We start from the raw sequence: 21,554 nt of genomic DNA, 5'->3' as shown, positions 1-21,554 counted from the left end.
ATCGGAAGAACGCCTCCGGAGCGCCCTCTAGTGGGCTTTCATGCAGCCAACTTTCAGTTGGCTGCATGAAATAGTTTTTTTTTTATTAAAAAAAAACCCTCCCGCAGCCTGCCTGGCGATCTTAATAGAACGCCAGGCAGGTTAAAGGAAATCTAAGGTAGTGATGAGCAGAAATTACGCCCATGTGCAATTATGCATCATAATTCAACATTTACACATCATAATCGTAATGCGAAATTTCAGGGAAAAGCGTAATTCATTTTGCATGTAATTGTAGGCATTCGTAATTACGTAAGAATTTAAGCGTAATTTGTGCATAATTTCATGTCGAGTTTGGCAGTGAATAGCAAAGCTCCCACACATGCTATTGCTACCATGCTATATATGTTAAAGGAATACTGTAGGGGGTCGGGGGAAAATGAGTTGAACTTACCCGGGGCTTCTAATGGTCCCCCACAGGCATCCTGTGCCCGCGCAGCCACTCACCGATGCTCCGGCCCCGCCTTTGGTTCACTTCTGCAATTTCAGACTTAAAAGTCTGAAAACCACTGCGCCTGCGTTGCCATGTCCTCAATCCCGCTGATGTCATAAGGAGCGTACTGCGCAGGCACAGACCATACTGGGCCTGCGCGGTATGCTCCTGGTGACATCAGCGGGATCGAGGACAAGGCAACGCAGGCACAGTGGTTTTCAGACTTTAAAGTCTGAAATTCCAAAAGTGAACCGGAGTGGCTGCGCGGGCACAGGATGTCTGCGGGGGACCAATAGAAGCCCCAGGTAAGTTCAACTCATTTTCCCCCGACCCCCTACAGTGTCCCTTTAAGGAGAATAGTGGGTACAAGTCAAAAATAATAATTTTTCAAAAAAAACTTGTAGTTTTTGAGAAAATTGATTTTAAGAATAGAAAGAAAAATGGATTTGAAACTGTAATTTTTTGGAGTTTAAAATCCATTTTTCTTTGCATGATTAAAATTGATTTTCCCAAAAACTACAACGCCTTTTTGAAAAATATTTTTTTTTACTTGTACCCACTATTCTCCGTAACATATGTAGCAAATTTGGCTGCAATAGCATGTGTGGGGCTTTGTTATTCACCGCCAAAAACGACCCAAAATTACATGTAAATTACGCATAAATTCATGTGTAATTACGAATGATTATACAACATCAATTGAATGAACAATTTGTAATTACGTATAGGCGCAATTGCGAAAATGTATGCAAAATTTTGCATAATAAGCTGATTACGATCAGTGACATCGCTAGGGCCTTTGATTCGGGGCTCCGCCCCTGAACCTGTTGCCATGGTGCCCCGGATTAGATTGAGTGGCAGGAGGGGGCACTGGGCGGAGCAGCAGAGGGGAGCGGGCAGTCAAAAACTAACCTTCCGTTCTGATCCCTGCAGGCATAGCCTCCATCTGCTTCTGACTTCCTCCCCTAGCATCCGGCGCCTTGGGTACAGCGCCCCCTGTGATAACGTGACCGATGTCATCACAGGGGGCGCTGTTATCAATGCGAGGGAGGCCAGGACAGGAAATAGGAAGAAGATGGAGGCTGTGCCGGCAGAAATCGGATTTGAAGGTGAGTTTTTAACTGCACTTTGCCCGCTCCCCTGCCGCTCGGCCTAGGGCCCCGCCTACTTTCTTGGGGCACCTTCCTTTCTAACCCATACTGGGGGAAGCTACCTATCTAACCTATACTGGGGGAAGCTACCTATCTAACCTACACTGGAGTCACCTACCTATCTAACCTATACTGGAGAAATCTATCTATCTAACCTATACTAGGGGCACCTACCTATCTAACCTATACTGAGGACATCTATCTAACATATACTGGGTCATCTATCTATCTAACCTATACTGGGGGCATCTCTCTATCTAACCTATACTGAGGGGTACCTACCAATCTAACCTATACTGGGGGCATCTATCTATCTAACCTATATTGGGGACATCTATCTATCTAACCTATACTGAGGGGTACCTACCTATCTAACCTATACTGAGGGCACTTATCTATCTAACTGGGGGCACCTACCTATCTAACCTACACTGGAGTCACCTACCTATCTAACCTATACTGGGGACACCTACCTATCTAACCTATACTGGGGACATCTATCTATCTAACCTATACTGGGGGCATCTATCTATCTAACCTATACTGGGGGAATCTATATATCTAATCTATACTGAGGGGTACCTACCTGTCTAACCTATACTGTGGGCATCTATCTATCTAACCTATACTGGGGGCATCTATCTATCTATCTATCTATCTATCTATCTAACCTATACTTGGGACAGCTATCTATCTAACCTATACTGGGTCATCTATCTATCGAACCTATACTGGGGGCACATACCTATCTAACCTACACTGGAGTCACCTATCTATCTAACCTATACTGGGGGCATCTATCTATTTAACCTATACTAAGGGGTACCTACCTATCTAACCTATACTGGGGCATCTATCTAGCTAACCTATACTGGTGGCATCTATCTAACCTATACTGGGGGCACCTACCTATCTAACCTACATTGGAGTCACCTACCTATCTAACTTACACTGGAGTCACCTACCTATCTAACCTATACTGGGGGCACCTACCTATCTACAGCCAAGCAAAGCCCCAGGGCCCCAGCCCAGCAAACCACAGCCCCCAGCAAAGCAAACCCCCCAGCCTAGCAAAGCCTCCTGGTCCTGGCCCTGTAAAGCATACAGCCAAGCAAAGCCTAGTAAAGCCCCCAGCCCAACAAAGCCCCCCAAAATGCCCCTAGCAAATTGCCCAACCCAGCAATGCCCCAGCAAGTCACCTAGCAAAGCCAGGCCAGCTTAACATCACCGCCAGCCAAGCTGGCACAGCATCACCATCAGCCAGGCCGGCACAGCATCACTACCAGCAAAACCAGGCTGGCACAGCATCACCACCAGCCAGGCAGCCCAGCATAACTGCCAGCCGAGTACAGCACACAGGCCAGCCAGCCGAAGACAAGGCAGAAGTAGGGTGAGGGGCTTATTTATGTGAAATACTGCATATTGAATATATTTAAGTTATGCCACTGCTATGTTTATGTACATTTGGCCCCACCTATGACCACGCCCACTTTCCATGGCATGACCACGCCCATTTATTTATTTTTTACAAAAATTATTTTTTTGCTATGTGCGCTGCACAATTATTCCCTATTTGTGCCCAGGGGTGCCCCGGATCTCCCAGGGACCTAGAAATACCCCTGATTATGATCATCACTGATCTAAAGTTAAAAAATAAACAGTTTAACTTCTGTGGCTTGCTGGAGGGTCATGAAAGGATGGAGTGGGCACTGGAAGACTGTGGGGGGCTGCAAGAAGCCCCAGGCAAGTTAAACTGTTTTTTTTGTTTGTTTGTTTTTTTTAAATGAAAAATGAGAAAAGAAAAAAGTTGCTTGTCTGCACAGAAAACATAAAAAAAAATGGCCCTGGATGATTGTAACTCCATTTCTTTTAGATAAACCGCATGAAATTAGGTTCAACAATGCTGCAAATGCTAATTCTCTTTGAAGCGGGTCTCCAGCCTAAAATTAAAATCTAGCAGCCTTTCTGTAAAAGAAAGTCATAGTTACCTGCCTTGTCCCTTGAAGCCATCCCAAAGACCCCAAATCACCAGACTTGTGGGGCGAGTGGTTCTGCTTTGCTGAAGAAAAACACCAAGATGCTTGCTGGAGTTTACTGCCATAAACATCATGGCACTTTTTCCTCATGATAGGGAGGGGAGGCGGGGCCATGGGACAGAAATCGGGTGATTTGGGGATCTGCATGATGGCTTCAAGGGATAGGCAGCTCATGTAATTATAACGTTCATTTACAGGAAGGCTGCTAGATTTAAAATTGCTGGCGGAAGATTCGCTTTAAAGAGTAACTGTCAGGCTGCAGAAGCTAATTTAAACCTCTATTCTCCTGTGTTAAACAGTTTAGAAGGAAGCTCAAAAGGCATTAGTGAAGATAAAAATCTCAGTTACCTTTGATGTGTGCTTATCAGCAAGTCTGTTATAGACCCATAAAGACGCAAGCCGCATACTATACTGCAAAGCATTCTGGGGCCCTCCCCTCGGCTGCTAATGAGACGTTACAGAAGCTTGTAATCAGTCCAGCGTGTATCACTGATAAATCTCCGGGCAGAGTACACTGCAGGAGTCAGCTATTGTTCCTAGCCACATGGCTCATTAATATTCACTGCACACTGTGTTATTTAGTACCAGCTTTTTTGTGATCAGGAAGCAGGCAGGACATGACGACACATTTGACAGAAAAACATGGAGCCTGCCATGAGCTGTCAGGAGCATCTATCTCTGCATATACTATATACAAATTCTGTGAAATCCAAACGTGGACAGTGAAATGCATATGTAATGTAAGTACAGCCAATCTTTAGCTACTGATATATGTGTTTATTTTCTCTGAGACCTTATACCTAACAGCTCCTCTTTAAAGTGAACCTAAACTGAAAAAAAAGACTTAGACTTACCTGGGCCTTCTACCAGCTCCCTGAAGTCGCTATGTACCTGTGCCATCACAAAGCGATCCTCCTGTCTCCCGCAGTAACCATCTGTGATTTGGAAGCGTGGCCCTGGTCAGCATGCCTCCTGATCGCGCTCCTGTGGATGGGAGCGCTCTGTACATGCGTAGTACAAAAAAATCTCTAGTTTGATCGAGGACACATGTGGGCAAAGATGCGCATGCGCCGTAGCCCATTGACTTGCCAATCGGCCTGCCGGAAGAGTGTCACTGCAGGAGACTAGACGGACACTTAGTGACAGCGCAGACACAGGGTGGCTGCAGGGGGCTAGTAGAAAACCCAGGTAAGTTAAAGAGGAACTTCAGCCTGAACAAACATACTGTCATTAAGTCACATTAGTTGTGTTAATTAAAATAGATAGGTAATGTAATCTCTTACCCCCCCCCCCCCCCCCCGTTTTAAAAGAACAGGCAAATGTTTGTGATTTCATGGGGGCAGCCATCTTTTTGGTTGAAAGGAGGTGACAGGGAGCATGAGACACAGTTCCAGCTGTCCTGTGCGTGCTAGGAAATGAGAACATCAACATCAGAAATCCCATCATGCCTTGCACAGCATCAGGGGAAAAATGCCCGAGCAGTTTTCTTTGGTGGGGCGGAGCTTAGCTTCTGTACAGCTAAGAATGAGGCTTGGGTAAAAAAAAAAACTTTTGATGCCGTGAAACTGTTAAAGAAACACCAAGCCCTTTCAGTGCTGCTGAGTAGATTTTTAGTCTGGAGGTTCATTTCAAACTTTTTTTTTTTAACTTCTGTTTAGGTTTCCTTTAAGGCCTAGTTGAGCTGAAATATTGCAGTAATAGTTAACAGTCAGTGCCAGTCAAGTCAGAGGAGGACAGGAGTCCCGTGTTTAGGCAGCAGCACTTGTGTCATGTGCTCTATCCTGAATACAAGCCAGAGCGCATCACAATGACCCATGCTGCTTTCATCTTCTCCAGGCTTCCTCTATCCAGCCATCTCCAGAGGAAGTGATGATGCATAATTGCAGTGACACCAGGTCAGGTTTGTCAAGTCTAATGACAATTCTCGGGCTCCTTTTAGTCTAGGAGCTGTCACGGGAGCCCGGAAAAGCGAAATGATTTCATAACGGCTCCATTTATTCGCATAAGTCAGTTTCACCTTTCCGTTAATTAAACACTTGTTATCTAAAAACTGCAACTTACCACAAGTGATAATGAAATCCTTAATTGTATTGCTCTGATCTTTTCACATTTTTGTAATAATTATAGGAATTAACTCTTTCTGGGACGGGCTGCTCCTCTAAGCCGGTTATTATTATCCGAAATGCGTGGGCACAAGTAAAAAAAAGGCAAAATAAAAGTCTTATTTTATTTTAAACAGTAGAAAAGAGGAAGCAAGGCTAAATGAAACTTTAACGTTCATAATTCACTCCAGACCCGGCTTCACCCGGCTGCCTACCGGAGGTGCTCTCCTCATTACCATCCCATTTCAGCCGACGCAGATGAATAGAACGCCTCTGATTTTGGGCACCGCTACTCACCTTATGTAAATGACCAACTATAAAATAGGCAAATCCCAGCATCCAACTGATGTACTGTAGCGGGATGCTGCCATTCTACTACCAATAGCTATGCGCCAGGGCCACATCAAAAACATGGAAACTAAGACAATGGTGGTTGGTGAGTATCAGTTAGTATTATGTTAAGAAACCATTTTAAAAGTAGTAAGGATTAGATCAGGGCTGGATATACCATAAGGCAATGTAGGCACAAGCCTACAGGAACCTGATGATTAAAGGGTGATCACTGATCACTCCCCTCTGTCAGTGCCTCCCTCCCTCCTTCCGAATTCAGAGTTCCAAGCAGAGCATAAATGACAGGATACTCACCCAGTTCTCAGCATTCCCACACTAAGCATTTCCATTCCCACACACCCTGCTCTTGCTTCTTCAGTCGACTCCGTTCGGGCTGGAGGTTTCGGACCATCGCCACCAGGACCTGCTGCCTTATATAAAGGGGGGTGGGGGAAGGGCTCCAGGAGGGAGTGCAGCCTGATTGGCTGCCATGTGTCTGCTGACTGTGATGTAGAGGGTCAAAGTTTAGCCCAATTATGTAGTATAGGGGCCGGGTCGAACTGCCATAAAGTTTGCGCGGCTGTTAGTGGGCCGAACCTCCGATTTTAGGTTCGCGAACCCTGTTCGCGAACTTCCGCAAAAGGTTCGGTTCGCGAAAAAGTTCGCGAACCGCAATAGACTTCAATGGGGAGGCGAACTTTCAAAGTTTTAAAACATTCTATCAGCTGGAAAAATGATAGAAAACATGTTTCAAAAGCTCTAATACCTGGAGCCACACCTAATTGAGTGAAATACACATCATTGCTGGAGGACCCACCCTCCCTCCTCCAAGCAAGGTCCTTTATACCATTTGCCTACCCACACTAATTAGTTATGGGACAGCTGCTACACACTCTGCTAGGGAGATTTTATCCTCCCTCCTCCTCCTACCTCCCTACCCTTCTACCCTTTCCCTCCTCCCTCCTACCGGAGGGAGGAGGGTCTCTTCTGCCAGGGAATTATACTATTTTAAAAACCAGTATACATCATACCATAGCTGGGAATACATACATGAGTATACATCATACCATAGCTGGGGATACATACATGAGTATACATCATACCATAGCTGGGGATACATACATGAGTATACATCATACCATAGCTGGGAATCAAACCCAGATCTCACTGTGTGGTGGGCACGTCACCCTAAGCACTGTACCACTACAGAAGTAAGTGATGCTTGCCTAAAATTTAACATTTATGCTCAATGCAATAGAACCATTAGGTTGCTTAAAGTAGAACTGTAGTGAGAGGTATATGGAGGCTGCCATATTGATTTCCTTTTAAGCTATACCAGTTGCCTGGCAGCCCTGCTGATCTATTTGGCTGCAGTAGTGTGAATCACACCAGAAACAAGCATGCAGCTAATCTTGTCAGATCTTACAAAAATGTCAAACACCAGATCATACCATAGCTGGGAATCGAACCCAGATCTCACTGTGTGGTGGGCACATCACCCTAAGCACTGTACCACTACAGAAGTAAGTGAAGCTTGCCTAAAATTTAACATTTATGCTCAATGCAATAGAACCATTAGGTTGCTTAAAGGAGAACTGTAGTGAGAGGTATATGGAGGCTGCCATATTGATTTCCTTTTAAGCTATACCAGTTGCCTGGCAGCCCTGCTGATCTATTTGGCTGCAGTAGTGTGAATCACACCAGAAACAAGCATGCAGCTAATCTTGTCAGATCTTACAAAAATGTCAAACACCAGATCATACCATAGCTGGGAATCGAACCCAGATCTCACTGTGTGGTGGGCACATCACCCTAAGCACTGTACCACTACAGAAGTAAGTGAAGCTTGCCTAAAATTTAACATTTATGCTCAATGCAATAGAACCATTAGGTTGCTTAAAGGAGAACTGTAGTGAGAGGTATATGGAGGCTGCCATATTGATTTCCTTTTAAGCTATACCAGTTGCCTGGCAGCCCTGCTGATCTATTTGGCTGCAGTAGTGTGAATCACACCAGAAACAAGCATGCAGCTAATCTTGTCAGATCTTACAAAAATGTCAAACACCAGATCATACCATAGCTGGGAATCAAACCCAGATCTCACTGTGTGGTGGGCCCGTCACCCTAAGCACTGTACCACTACAGAAGTAAGTGAAGCTTGCCTAAAATTTTACATTTTTGCTCAATGCAATAGAACCATTAGGTTGCTTAAAGGAGAACTGTAGTGAAAGGTATATGGAGGCTACCATATTGATTTCCTTTTAACCACTTGAGGACCCACCCTTTACCCCCCCTTAAGGACCAGCGCTGTCTTAGCTGATCTGTGCTGGGTGGGCTCTGCAGCCCCCAGCACAGATCAGCGTGCAGGCAGAGGGACCAGATCGCCCCCCTTTTTTCCCCACTAGGGGGATGATGTGCTGGGGGGGTCTGATCGCTCCTGCCTGCCGGGTGTTGCGGGGGGGGGGGGGGCACCTCAAAGCCCCCCTCCGCGGCAAAATCCTCCCCCTCCCTCTCCTACCTGGCCCCCCCCTGCAGATCCGGGCTGCACAGGACGCTATCCGTCCTGTGCAGCCAGTGACAGGCTGTCTCCTGTCACATGGCGGCGATCCCCGGCCGCTGATTGGCCGGGGATCGCCGATCTGCCTTACGTCGCTGTGCAGCGCCGTACAATGTAAACAAAGCGGATTATTTCCGCTTGTGTTTACATTTAGCCTGCGAGCCGCCATCGGCGGCCCGCAGGCTATTCACGGAGCCCCCCGCCGTGAATTGACAGGAAGCAGCCGCTCGCACGAGCGGCTGCTTCCTGATTAATCAGCCTGCAGCTGGCGACGCAATACTGCGTCGCTGGTCCTGCAGCTGCCACTTTGCCGACGCACGGTATAAGCGTGCGGTCGGCAAGTGGTTAAGCAATACCAGTTACCTGGCTATCCTGCAGATCCTCTGCCTCCAATACTTTTAGCCCTAGACCCTGAACAAGCATGCAGCAGATCTGGTGTTTGACATTTTTGTAAGATCTGACAAGATTAGCTGCATGCTTGTTTCTGGTGTGATTCACACTACTGCAGCCAAATAGATCAGCAGGGCTGCCAGGCAACTGGTATAGCTTAAAAGGAAATCAATATGGCAGCCTCCATATACCTCTCACTACAGTTCTCCTTTAAGCAACCTAATGGTTCTATTGCGTTGAGCATAAATGTTAAATTTTAGGCAAGCTTCACTTACTACTGTAGTGGTACAGTGCTTAGGGTGACGTGCCCACCACACAGTGAGATCTGGGTTTGATTCCCGGCTATGGTATGATGTATACTGGTTTTTAAAATAGTATAATTCCCTGGCAGAAGAGACCCTCCTCCCTCCGGTAGGAGGGAGGAGGGAGGAGGCCAATTAAAATCTCCCTAGCAGAGTGTGTAGCAGCTGTCCCATAACTAATTAGTGTAGGCAGACAACTGAGTCAAATGGTATAAAAGGACCTAGCTTGAAGGGAGGGTGGGTGGGGTCTTAAGCAATGTGTTTCACAATAACATGTCTGCTGACAGTAAAATGGAGGCGAAAAATTTTGCTCAATACAGCTTTATGGGGCGAATCGAACTTCTGCAAAAGTTCGCCTGATGCAGGCGAACGCGAACCCCCAAAGTTCGCCTGGAACCGTTCGCCGGCGAACCGTTCGGCCCATCTCTACTGTTAGCGTGGATAGGTTTGTGTGCGGATTGTTCGGGACAACTCTAGGCACATGTTGATACCTACACTGGGCAGGGGAAGTGTGTGGGGGCGGGGAGTGAAAGCTGGGGCATGCAGCACACTTGAAGTGTGGTTGGATAGGTGTTTGTGGGTTCATGGAGGGGGAAGTCTAGGGTGCCAGAACATCTGTTCCAATAGGCTCCTGTTCTGTAAATCTGGCTCTGGGTTAGTTGAGAGGGTTGAGGGAGTTTATGAGTATCAGTTAGGGTTAAAAGGTTAAGGTTAGACATAAGGAAGTAAAGTTCATTAGGAGTTTAAAGAGAGCCCGAGATGGGCTCATAGAATTAAATAAAAAAATATTCTACCTGATCCAGGGGGCTGAGCGGATCAGGTAGCCACCATCCATGCTGCTCTCCGAGGGGTTTCACTGGCCCACTTTCTCTTTCATTCTCTGGGTCATGACGCTGGAAGGAGAGATTGATTCTCTCTCACAGCGTGGAGGGAGGTGGGGGAGTGGCAGGGGGCATGGCCTGGGGAAGAGAGCTGGCCAATGGCAGCTCTGGAAAGCCTGCAGAAATGGGCATTTGAGCAGGGAATCCCTCTCCTACCTTTACCCTCTGAGATAGCGACAAGTATTGTTGCTAACACCCTGTCACGTGACATGCATTGTAAGCTCAACAGAGGGCCGCTTGCTGAGCACTGACCAGCTGGAATGATGAAAATAAGAGGACCTGGCACTGGAGTAAGTATTGTATATATTAATATGTATATACATATGGATGGGGGGGGGGGGTACTGGCCACACTTTTTACTAAGTGGGGCAGGGAGAGCTTAAGTTGGAGCCTCATGAAATTTTCGCAAGGGGGCACCCATGGTTACTAGTTATGCCTCCCTGGCATAGCTCCCTCCTGTCCAGGGGTTCCAATGCACTAATATCTTCTGCATCCTCCATTGCTGTGCACTGTGCATAAGCACTTTAAAGAGAAACTCTGACCAAGAATTGAACTTTATCCCAATCAGTAGGTGATACCCCTTTTACATGAGAAATATATTCCTTTTCACAAACAGTCCATCAGTGGGCGCTGTATGGCTGATATTGTGGTGAAACCCCTCCTACAAGAAACTCTGAGTACGTACTCTTGGCAGTTTCCTGTCTGTGAACCTTGCTGCATTGTGGGAAATAGCTGTTCACAACTGTTTCCAACTTCCAAAAAAGCATGCAACAGCTGTATCACCTGCCAACAGTAAGAATGTCACCGTGTAATAAATGTCAGAATGTAAATCAGGGATTTAAAAGATTATACAATGGGCAAACACTGACTAAATAATTTATACATAATTATTGTAAAAATTAAGCACTTTTTTATTACATTATTTTCATTGAAGTTCCTCTATAAGGAGGAACTGTAGTGAAAATAACATAATTAATAAAATTGCTTATTCCTTTACAATATTATGGTATAAATTATTTAGTCAGTGTTTGCCCATTGTGAAATATTTTAAATCCCTGATTTATTCTCTGACATCTTTAGCATTGGCAGGTGATCTCTGCGGAATGTTTGGTTCTGAGAATTCCATTGCTAGTACAACAGATACCCGAGCCCATAAGCAAGTCACCTTTTCACCTGAGTTTTCTCCTGGGAGAAAATGTTTAATCTTCTGTTTAAAATAACTTTCCAGCACTTTTCAACAAAAAAAGTACCAAAAAGTAAATTAAAAAGTACTATCAAATTATTTTGAGTATTTTCTTGTTTCTGATGTCTTAAAAAGGCATTTGATTGATAAGTTTAAAAATACCACCTAGGAGAAAACTCAGGAGAAAAAGTTGCTTATGGGCTCTGGTCTCCCAGAGTACTCTGAGGGGGTGAGAATTCAATAAATCTACTGTAATCAGCCTAGCCTAAGCATCTCTGGGAGGACGGCGCTACATACCAATATACAGCAATATATAGATATAGGAAGTGTTTCTGATGCTGAAACTAGGAAAATTACTGTAAAAGTGGGTATCCTTAATAATTTACTGCATTCTACTATGCATCCTTATGATGCCTCTTTAACCCCCTTGCTGTTCCAATTCTGAGGGCAAGGGGGCAGCGCAGCACTTTTTAAAAATGTTTTATTTTTTTTTAAATCATGTAGCGGGCCCAGGGCTCGCTACATGATAGCCGCTGAGCGGCGGCATCCCCCCACCCACTCCGATCGCCTTCGGCGATCAAAGTAAGCAGGAAATCCCGTTCAGAACGGGATTTCCTGCTGGGCTTTCCCGGAGCGGCGGCGATCGGAAAATGTACTCAGCTAACAAAGTGCTAGCTGCGTGCAGTAAAAAAAAAAATTTAAAATCGGCCCAGCGGGGCTGGAGAAATTCTTCTGCGCAGGTTACCCCGAGCTGAGCTCGGGATAACCGGCAAGACGGCTAACCACTTGAGGACCCAGCCTTTACCCCCCCCCCCCCCCCTTAAGGACCAGCGCTGTTTTTTTATGATCTGTGCTGGGTGGGCTCTGCAGCCCCCAGCACAGATCAGCTTGCATGCAGAGCGATCATATCGCCCCCCTTTTTTCCCCCCTATGGGGATGATGTGCAGGGGGGGTCTGATCGCTCCTGCCGGCTGGCATGTTGCAGGGGGGGCACCTCAAAGCCGCCCTCCGCGGCGAAATTCCCCCCCTTCCTCTCCTACCTCTCCCCCCTGGTGATCGGGGCTGCACAGGACGCTATCCGTCCTGTGCAGCCTGTGAAAGGATGTCCTCTGTCACATGGCGGTGATCCCCGGCCACTGATTGGCCGGGGATCGCCGATCTCTCTTTCGGCGCTGCTGCTGCGCAGCGCCATTCAATGTAAACAAAGGAGACAAAAGGCTATTCACAGAGACCCGCTACGTGATTTAACAGGAAATGGCCGCTCGCGCGAGCGGCCTTTCCTGATTAATTAGGGAGGCACCTGGTGACGCAGATGTGCGTCGCTGGTCCTCCAGCTACCACTTTGCCGTCGCACGGTATGAGTGTGCGGTCGGCAAGTGGTTAAAGAGGAATGGCCGCAAAATCCAAAAAAGTAAAACACATACAAATAAGAAGTACATTTCTATTAGAGTAAAATGAGCCATACATTACTTTTCTCCTAGGTTGTTGTCACTTACAGTAGGTGGTGGAAATCTGACATTACCGACTAGCCTATTTTCTCATGGGGGCTTCTCAGGGCTTTCTTTATTTTTAAAAGCACTTAGTGAATGGCAGTTTCTCTGTCCAACTGCCAAAATAGTGTGCAGTGAGCAGGGAGGCTGGTTAGCATCTTTGTGTAAATCTTTTTCAGGGAATGTCTTTATAAAGAATAAAGGCCATGCTGAGAATCCCCTATGAAGAGATGGACTAGCCCAAAACCTGTCGGTAATGTCAGATTTCTACTACTTACTGTAAGTGACAGCAACATAGGAGAAAAGTAATTTATGGCTCATTTTACTCTGGGAGCAATGTACTTCTTATTTGTATGTGTTTCAAATTTTAAGATTTTACGATTTTTACGATGCTTACTCTTTAAGTCTTCATAGATTTCCTTTAGATTTGATGTTGATATCAAATCTAACAACTAATCTATAAAAATAGTGTGTAGTACAGGGGCGTAACTACAAATTATGGGGCCCTCCTTCACATTTCTGATGGGGCTCCCCAGTGTTCACAGCCTTTCCCCTGCCTCTCCTGGTGATCCCCATTGTCATCTATTATGAGGAAAAACAGAGGCCCCAAAAGAATAAAAAGTAGCTAAAATGGTTAAAAATTGCTGAGGAGGCAGTGGTGGACTTACCTCCTTTAAGAACACACAAAACATGTGAAATTCAACATCACAGAAGCTTATTGATCTACTGCAAAGAAAGTGCAACACATTTCACAGGTAAAACCCTGCTTCATCAGGCAGTAATAAATGGAGCAAATAGCAGCACCATTCTAGATAGCGCCAGGCGCCTCTGTGATTGCCATCTTGCAAGGGTCATTAACCACTTAATGACAAGCTGACTTATAAAAACGTCAGACAGTGCTGCTGCTACTGTGCGTGTGCACATCCACACGTGCACGGGCGTGCCCCCGCGCATGCACGTGCATTCCCGTGCACGTGCACATGAAAATAGTAGGGGGAAAAAACATACAAAAAATACACCTTAATTTCCAAATACTATATTGGCAGCATACTTTGTACTAGGGACATCATTAAAATCTTGTAATAAATAGGCAGATAAAATGTGTGGGTTTTATGTACAGTAGCAGTGTTTATATTAAAACTATAGTGGATGAAATTCGAGAAATTGTGTATTTTTTCATTTTTTTCTTGTTTTTCCCTTTAAAAGAAATAGAAAATAATTACTGAAAACAAAGATCAACGCCAAAAAGCTCAATTGGTGGTGAAAAAAAAACAAGCTATAGATCATTTCATCATGATTAGTAGTGATTAAGCTATTGGCAAATGAAAGGGATGTGCACTGAAAGGTGAAAATCGCTCTTGTCCTTTAGGGTAAAAACCTCTTTGGGGTGAAGTGGTTAAACAAATGTGGACATTATAATCTTTACACCCATAACATGTGTAGCCCCAAAAACACCTGATCAGAAGGATGGACCCCTTTATGGGAGAGAGAGATATAGTAGTTGGGGGCCCACTTACAGTTCTGGGCCAGTGATGAGCCCAGATAAGTAAAAAGTACCCATGAAACTAGATCTCATAGTTATATACAGAAAACCTTCTAGCTTTACAAGGGTTAACTAGTTGCATCCCACTCTAGATGGGCCGTGGGTGTGTTATGCATATCAATCACATGAGGTGATTTCTATTGGCTTCCATAATTTTTTGATTGACAGGCCATCCACTTTGCAGATGCAGAAGCTCCAAGCCACACTAGGAGCTTCCTCTGACCTGTACTGAAATCCGTGTTTTAAAAAGTAGGAGATTATTTGGTCAGGGATGAGTGAAAATTCCAATATTTTTTTTATTTCCAAATAAAATATTGGCGCCAAACATTGGGATAGGGACATAATTTAAACGGTGTAATAACCGGGACAAATGGGCAAATACATTTCATGGGTTTTAATTACAGTAGCATGCATTATTTAAAAACTATAATGGCCGAAAACGGAAAAAATAATGATTTCTTTCCACATGTTTTCCTATTTTCCCATTAAAACACATTTAGAATAAAATAATTCTTGGCATAATGTCCCACCTAAAGAAAGCCTAATTGTTTGCGAAAAAAACAAGATATAGTTCATTTCATTGCAATAAGTAATGATAAAGTTATAGACGAATAAATGGAAGGAGCGCTGAAAGGTGAAAATTGCTCTGGTGCTAAAGGGGTAAAACCCTTCAGTGGTGAAGTGGTTAAATATAAAATAAAACTATGGAATATCTTAAAAAGTAATTTTTGGGAGAAGGAGGAGGATACAGTAGATACCATTTTTTATTTCATTCATTTATTTTCACCTGGGGTGTTCTTTTAGTTTAGCACAACATAAATGAAAAATGGTGCCTGGAAAAAAAGGCATAGGGGCTTGCCGCAAGTAAAATACCACTAAAATTAGCAATATTCTACTACTGGATTACGATAATAAAATATTGGTAATCTTTACCTATGACTATACCTCACTCTACTCTCACACATAATCCTCCCTCTACCGATGCATCCTCCGGTCTTCCCACTATGCCAAGACAAAGACACAGAAAATCAGTAAAGCCTTGTGTCTGAATTGCATCATTACATGCTCAGTTTACATTGCCAATGTTTATTTCAGGGTCATTTTCTGGTAAGAGTGACAAATCAAGTAGGAGAGTTATAATACATGGCGTAACTTACATCAAACTAAACAATGAAATACATGTTTTTAGAAAGTACAAGTCCCTTTGAAAGACTTATCCAAAAGTTTAAGGTTCTCTGTGTCATCAGCACAAGGATATATCTGAACAAAGCGCTATGTATTTCTTTTTTTTTCCCCTTCCTGACACTCCAAACTTTATCTTACTACTTGAAAACGTTTGAAAATAGGCAAACGTAAAGGAAAATTCTGCTCCCAGGTGACCCAAAGACGGAGCATTTTCTGTTTCCTACTCAACAAGCCTCAGTGATCTTCCATTTTCCAGTTTGTTAAACTTCTTCATTCACTGGGAGACAGGCTGACAGCGCCGTGCTGCCGCCATCCTATCCAAATAGAAATCTCGCAGAGCTGAGCGGTGGAGTCTTATCGCTTGCGACACATTTACCATTTTCACAGAGCACTAGGCGAGCAGTGTAGCAGCGTGGAGGGAGAAGAGCCTGGAGGGGGGATTTGGGAGAGGAGGACAATTGAGGGGAGTTTACACAAAATTAATACTGGTTTCTAGTTTGCATTATCTAAGGCAAAATGACTGAGGAGAGAAGTTGGTGGTGGACAGGGGATGAGAAAAGAAGTAGAATAAGAAACAAAGGCTTAGGTGTTGCTTAACCAGCTGGGCGGTATGGACGAGCTCAGCTCGTCCATCACCGCCGGAGGCTGCCGCTCAGGCCCTGCTGGGCCGATTTTCATGAAATAAAAAGCAGCACACGCAGCCGGCACTTTGCCAGCCGCGTGTGCTGCCCGATCGCCGCCGCTCTGCGGCGATCCGCCGTGAGCAGCAGCGAAAGAGGGTCCCCCCAGCCGCCTGAGCCCAGCGTAGCCGGAACAAAAAGTTCCGGCCAGCGCTAAGGGCTGGATCGGAGGCGGCAGACGTCAGGACGTCGGCTGACGTCCATGACGTCACTCCGCTCGTCGCTATGGCGACGATGTAAGCAAAACAAGGAAGGCCGCTCATTGCGGCCTTCCTTGTTTATTCTGGGCGCCGGAGGCGATCGGAAGAACGCCTCCGGAGCGCCCTCTAGTGGGCTTTCATGCAGCCAACTTTCAGTTGGCTGCATGAAATAGTTTTTTTTTTATTTAAAAAAAACCCTCCCGCAGCCACCCTGGCGATTTAATCAGAACGCCAGGGTGGTTAAGGGATACAAGCGGTTAATTGTAAAGTGGGGAGATTAGGAATATGGGTGCTAAAAAATAAATTATTTGAAGGGAAACAAAGTTAGAGGAATATGATGACTGCCATCTTCATTTTCTTTAAAAAATTGCCAAAAGACTTATAAGGTAGTCATATACTACAGGGGGGGGTAACTACAGGAGAGCAACCCCTGCGATCAGCCAATCACAGGGTGGCCCAGAGCACTGTTGCTTGGGAATTTTTGCCAAAGTTATTTTTGCATCGCAAATGTTGTTTTCAACACAGAAAAACAATATTTTTACTGCAGGAATTTTTGCCACGAAAATGTGAAAAATCTATATTTTTACACAAAAGAAATTAGAAAAATAATAAAACGTATTTTCTATGGCATTTCTGCTCAAAAATTGAGTTGAACCACTTCCGGGTTTCGGGTGGTTTTGATGATCTGTGCTGCGGGAACTCTTCAGCCCGCAGCACAGATCAGACAGCAGGCAGGGTGATCAGACTTTCCCCCTTTTTTCCCCACCAGGGGGATGTCCTGCTGGGGGGGTCTGATCGCCGGCGCGCTGCTGTGCCTAGCGGGGGGGCTCCTCAAAGCCCCCCTCCGCAGCGCTATTCCTCCCTCTGCCTCCTTCCCTCCCTCCCCTCTTCATTATGGGCTGCGCAGGATGGAAATCCGTCCTGCGCCGCCTCAGATAGGCTTCAGCCTATCAGATGCCGGCGATCGCCGGCCAATCAGAGGCCGGGGATCGCCGATCTCCTCTATGGCGCTGCTACGCAGCAGCGCCATATGTATGTAAACAGCGGAGAAGATCTTCTCTGCGTGTTTACATTTACCCTGCGAGCCGCGATCGAAAGCTCGCAGGGTGTTCACGGAGACACCCTCCGTGAACTGACATGGAACGGCCGCTCATACCTGCGGCCGATTCCATGGAAAATGCTTCAGGATTCAGGGGCGTACTTATGTGTAGGCAGAATCCGGAAGTGGTTAAAGAGGACCTCCAGAGTAAATAAGGAGAGAAGATTAGATCATATAACAGAGATACTACAGCCACTGTGCAAGTAGGAAAGGCTGCAGTAAGACAGAGCACATTAGAACAGCTATAGGAACATATAGGATAGAAGAAATAAGGCTCAAAATGTTGTTACAGAGTCTCTTTAAGTTAATCACTGGCTAGCTTGCTAAGTACAAGTATCAAATACAGTAATACAGCAATGAAAGTAGTGAAAATGCTGGGTTTTTACACAATAAATGTTCTTGCTTTATGCAATATGGACTGGAGATTCTCTCAGTCCACAGAGTCTAGCAAGGACGGGGCCTCTGAACATGGCCGCCACTTTATATACAGGAGGGGAGGGCAGAGCCTCCCCTCCTATGATTGGTTGCTAGAGCCTACCCTGGGGGCCTCTGATTGGCCCAGTGACTTAATTTCCACGATCACGGATTTCTGGCCATGTTCACGGGACGGATTTTCATGATTGCGGTAAAATCCGTGATTTAACTCCATGATCAATGTCCGATCACGGATTCGGATCATGATGTCGGATAGTGGAAAAATGCTCGTCAATCACGGCTATGCTGTGATCACGACTTGCATCCGAGCAACACTGCACATTTGTTGAAGTATAAAAAAGCTACAATCTATGAACTATGGACCCTTTGTATCTCTTTCCTGCTCTCAGAAGCCATTTTCTGCAAGGAAAGTGTTTTATAGTTGTAATTTCTTATCAGTGAAGTTCACACTGTTTTCCGACCCAGTCTCAGACAGGAATAGTGATGAGTGTAATGACCTAATTATGATTATGCAAAATTTCACGTAATTTGCGAAATTACGATTATGGCCGTAATATAAATTTTGCGAATTTCACTAAATAATGCAAAATTTTGCGCTTTAGGGAGTTTTGTAGTTATGATAATTTTTCGTAATTATGATTATTTACATAACACAAACAAATCTGAATTTTGTGTTTAACACGGAAATTCATCCGTTCTTGAAATTGTGTTCCAGTCCAGAGGCTCCTGATACATTTAAAGCAACATCACTTGCAGGTACCTTTGCATTATAAGATATTGCAAGGCCCAAAACCAAGTGTCTCAGCATGTATGACTGCTAAGTGCACCTTGACAAAGAGCACCTGTCTTAGGGCTCTTTCACATTAGGGCAGATTTTCTGCGTTTCAACGCAAAGGATAAAGTTTGCGTTACCCAAGGTGAAATAAAAGTCCATAGACTTTCATTTTAGCTTTCACATATAACGCAGCCTTTTTGTGCGTTGCGTTACACTGCACCCAGGCGCAGTTTTTCGGCCAACGCTAGCTTTATGCGTTACAATGTTAGTCAATGTAAAACGCACACTATGCGCGTTTTTAATCCGTTAACGCAGGCAATCAGTCCCAGAATGCAACAGAGGAACAATGTAGAAAGTGGAAAACTAAAAGAAAAAAAAATTACCTGCGTTTTCCTATGTCCTGTAACGCATTGAAAACGGATTAAAAACGCACACTCACTGCAGTGCAACGCATATCAAAACGCATTAAAACGCATACAACAAAACGTATGCTTTGAGCGTTCTCCAACGCAAGCTCTGATGTGAAAGAGCCCTTAGAAGTGGCTGCAGTTAGAGCCTCCTGATACATTTAAAGAGATAGCACGTGCAGGGACTTTTGCATTATTGGATATTACAAGGCCCAAAACTAAGTGTCTCAGCATGATCGTTAAGTGCGTCTATTTAAAAAGGGCTCCTGGTGTAGCCCATATATACCAAATTTGGCTACAAAAAGGGCGCCTGTTGTAGCCCATATGCCAACTTCGGCTACAAAGGGCACATGGTATAGCCCATATGCAAACTTTGGCTACAAAGGGCGCCTGGTGTAGTCCATATATGCCAACTTCGGCTACAAAGGGCGCCTTGTGTAGCCCATATATGCCAAATTCAGCTACAAAGGGCACCTGGTGTAGCCGAAAAAGCTAGTTTTAGTTTATTTAAAAGGATGCTGTTATAGGCAAAATTTGTTGGGTTATAAAAGGGCTCTAGATATAGCTAAGTAAAGGGATTATTATGACCTAACTGCTCCCTACTCTCACACAGAACCCTCCCCTGATGGTGCCTAACCCTAAACCCCTAGGTGGTGCCTAACCCTAAGACGCCCCTGGTGGTGCCTAACCCTAAGACCCCCCAGGTGATGCCAAACCCTAAGACTCCCCTGGTGGTGCCTAACCCTAAGACCCCCCAGGTGGTGCCTAACCCTAAGACCCCCCAGGTGGTGCCTAACCCTAAGACCCCCCAGGTGGTGCCAAACCCTAAGACCCCCCAGGTGGTGCCTAACCCTAAGAACACCCCCCCCCCTTTTGTGATGCCTAATCCTAACCTCCCCTGCACCCCCAAATCAAAAATCTTGGCTATAAAAGGGTGCCCTTTTGTAGCAGAATCAAAAACCTTGTAGACTAAAACTTTGTAGCTGAATAAAAAATATGGGCTACAAAGGGGCACCCTACTGTAGCCGAAAACCTTGTAGTCGAATAAAAATATGGGCTACAAAGGGGTGCCCTTTTGTAGCAGAATAAAAAATATGGGCTACAAAGGGGTGCCCTATTGTAGCCGAATAAAAATATGGGCTACAAAGGGGTGCCCTACTGTAGCCAAAAACCTTGTAGCTGAAAAAAAATATGGGCTACGAAAAAGCGCCCGCTTGTAGTCTATATCAAAACTCCGGAGCCCTTTTCACCACCTTGTAGCCCATATTTGCAGAAATAACATTGATGTCTATGTAGGAGCCCTTTTCATACAGGCAGCTCAGGAGTCCTTTTCAACGGATCCCCGTTAGGTGCACCATGGCAAAGAGCACCTCTCTTTGCCATGGTGCACCTAACCATCAGCAGTTGGCTGAAGGTGTAATGGTTAAGGGCTCTGCCTCTGACACAGGAGACCAGGGTTCGAATCTCGGCTCTGCCTGTTCAGTAACCCAGCACTAATTCAGTAGGAGACCTTTGGCAAGTCTCCCTTACACTGCTACTGCCAATAGAGCGCGCCCTAGTGGCTGCTGCTCTGCTCTGGCGCTTTGAGTCCGCAAGGAGAAAAGCGCAATATAAATGTTATTTGTCTTGTCTTGTCTCTCTTTGAAGTGGCTGCAGATAGAGCCTCCTGATACCATTAAAGTGACAGCATGTGCAGGGGCCTTTGCTTTATCAGTAATTGCAAACAGTAATTGCAGTCAATGAGTGACTTTCCTGAGTTTACTCATTACCTAAATGTGCATAATTCTTTGACACTCTGAGTGTAGAAGATTTTGGAATTCTCATTCAAAGTCTCCGCCCCACTACCTGCGACCTGGATCCTGGCCCAACTGGATACTTAATGCAGTGCCCAGCGCTGTTCAGGCCAGCACTTCACAAAATCACTCAGTGCTCCTTGCAAAGTGGACTTTTCCCAGAAGAACTAAAGAAAGCAATCATAAAACCCCTCCTGAAGAAACCATCACTAGATCCTGATTCTGTAACCAACTACAGACCTGTGGCGAACTTACCATTCCTATCAAAAGTTATCGAGAAAGCAGTCGCCAACCAGCTAGAAGCCAGGCTTACAGATAACAACATCTTTGATACTTTTCAGTCAGGATTCAGGAAAAGGCACAGCACTGAAACAGCATTAGTCCGAGTAATGAATGATCTACTTACTGCAAGGGACAAGGGTGATTGCTCAATTCTGATTCTTCTTGACTTGTCAGCAGCATTTGATACTGTGGATCATGAAATACTAATCCAGCGACTGAAGAATTACTGTGGCCTAAGGGGTACTGTTCTTATCTGGTTTC

The sequence above is a fragment of the Hyperolius riggenbachi genome, chromosome 3, assembly GCF_040937935.1.
Source record: "Hyperolius riggenbachi isolate aHypRig1 chromosome 3, aHypRig1.pri, whole genome shotgun sequence".
In the NCBI taxonomy this organism is placed as follows: Eukaryota; Metazoa; Chordata; class Amphibia; order Anura; family Hyperoliidae; genus Hyperolius; species Hyperolius riggenbachi.
The sequence above is the reverse complement of the archived record's forward strand: the minus strand, read 5'-3'. Positions refer to the sequence as shown.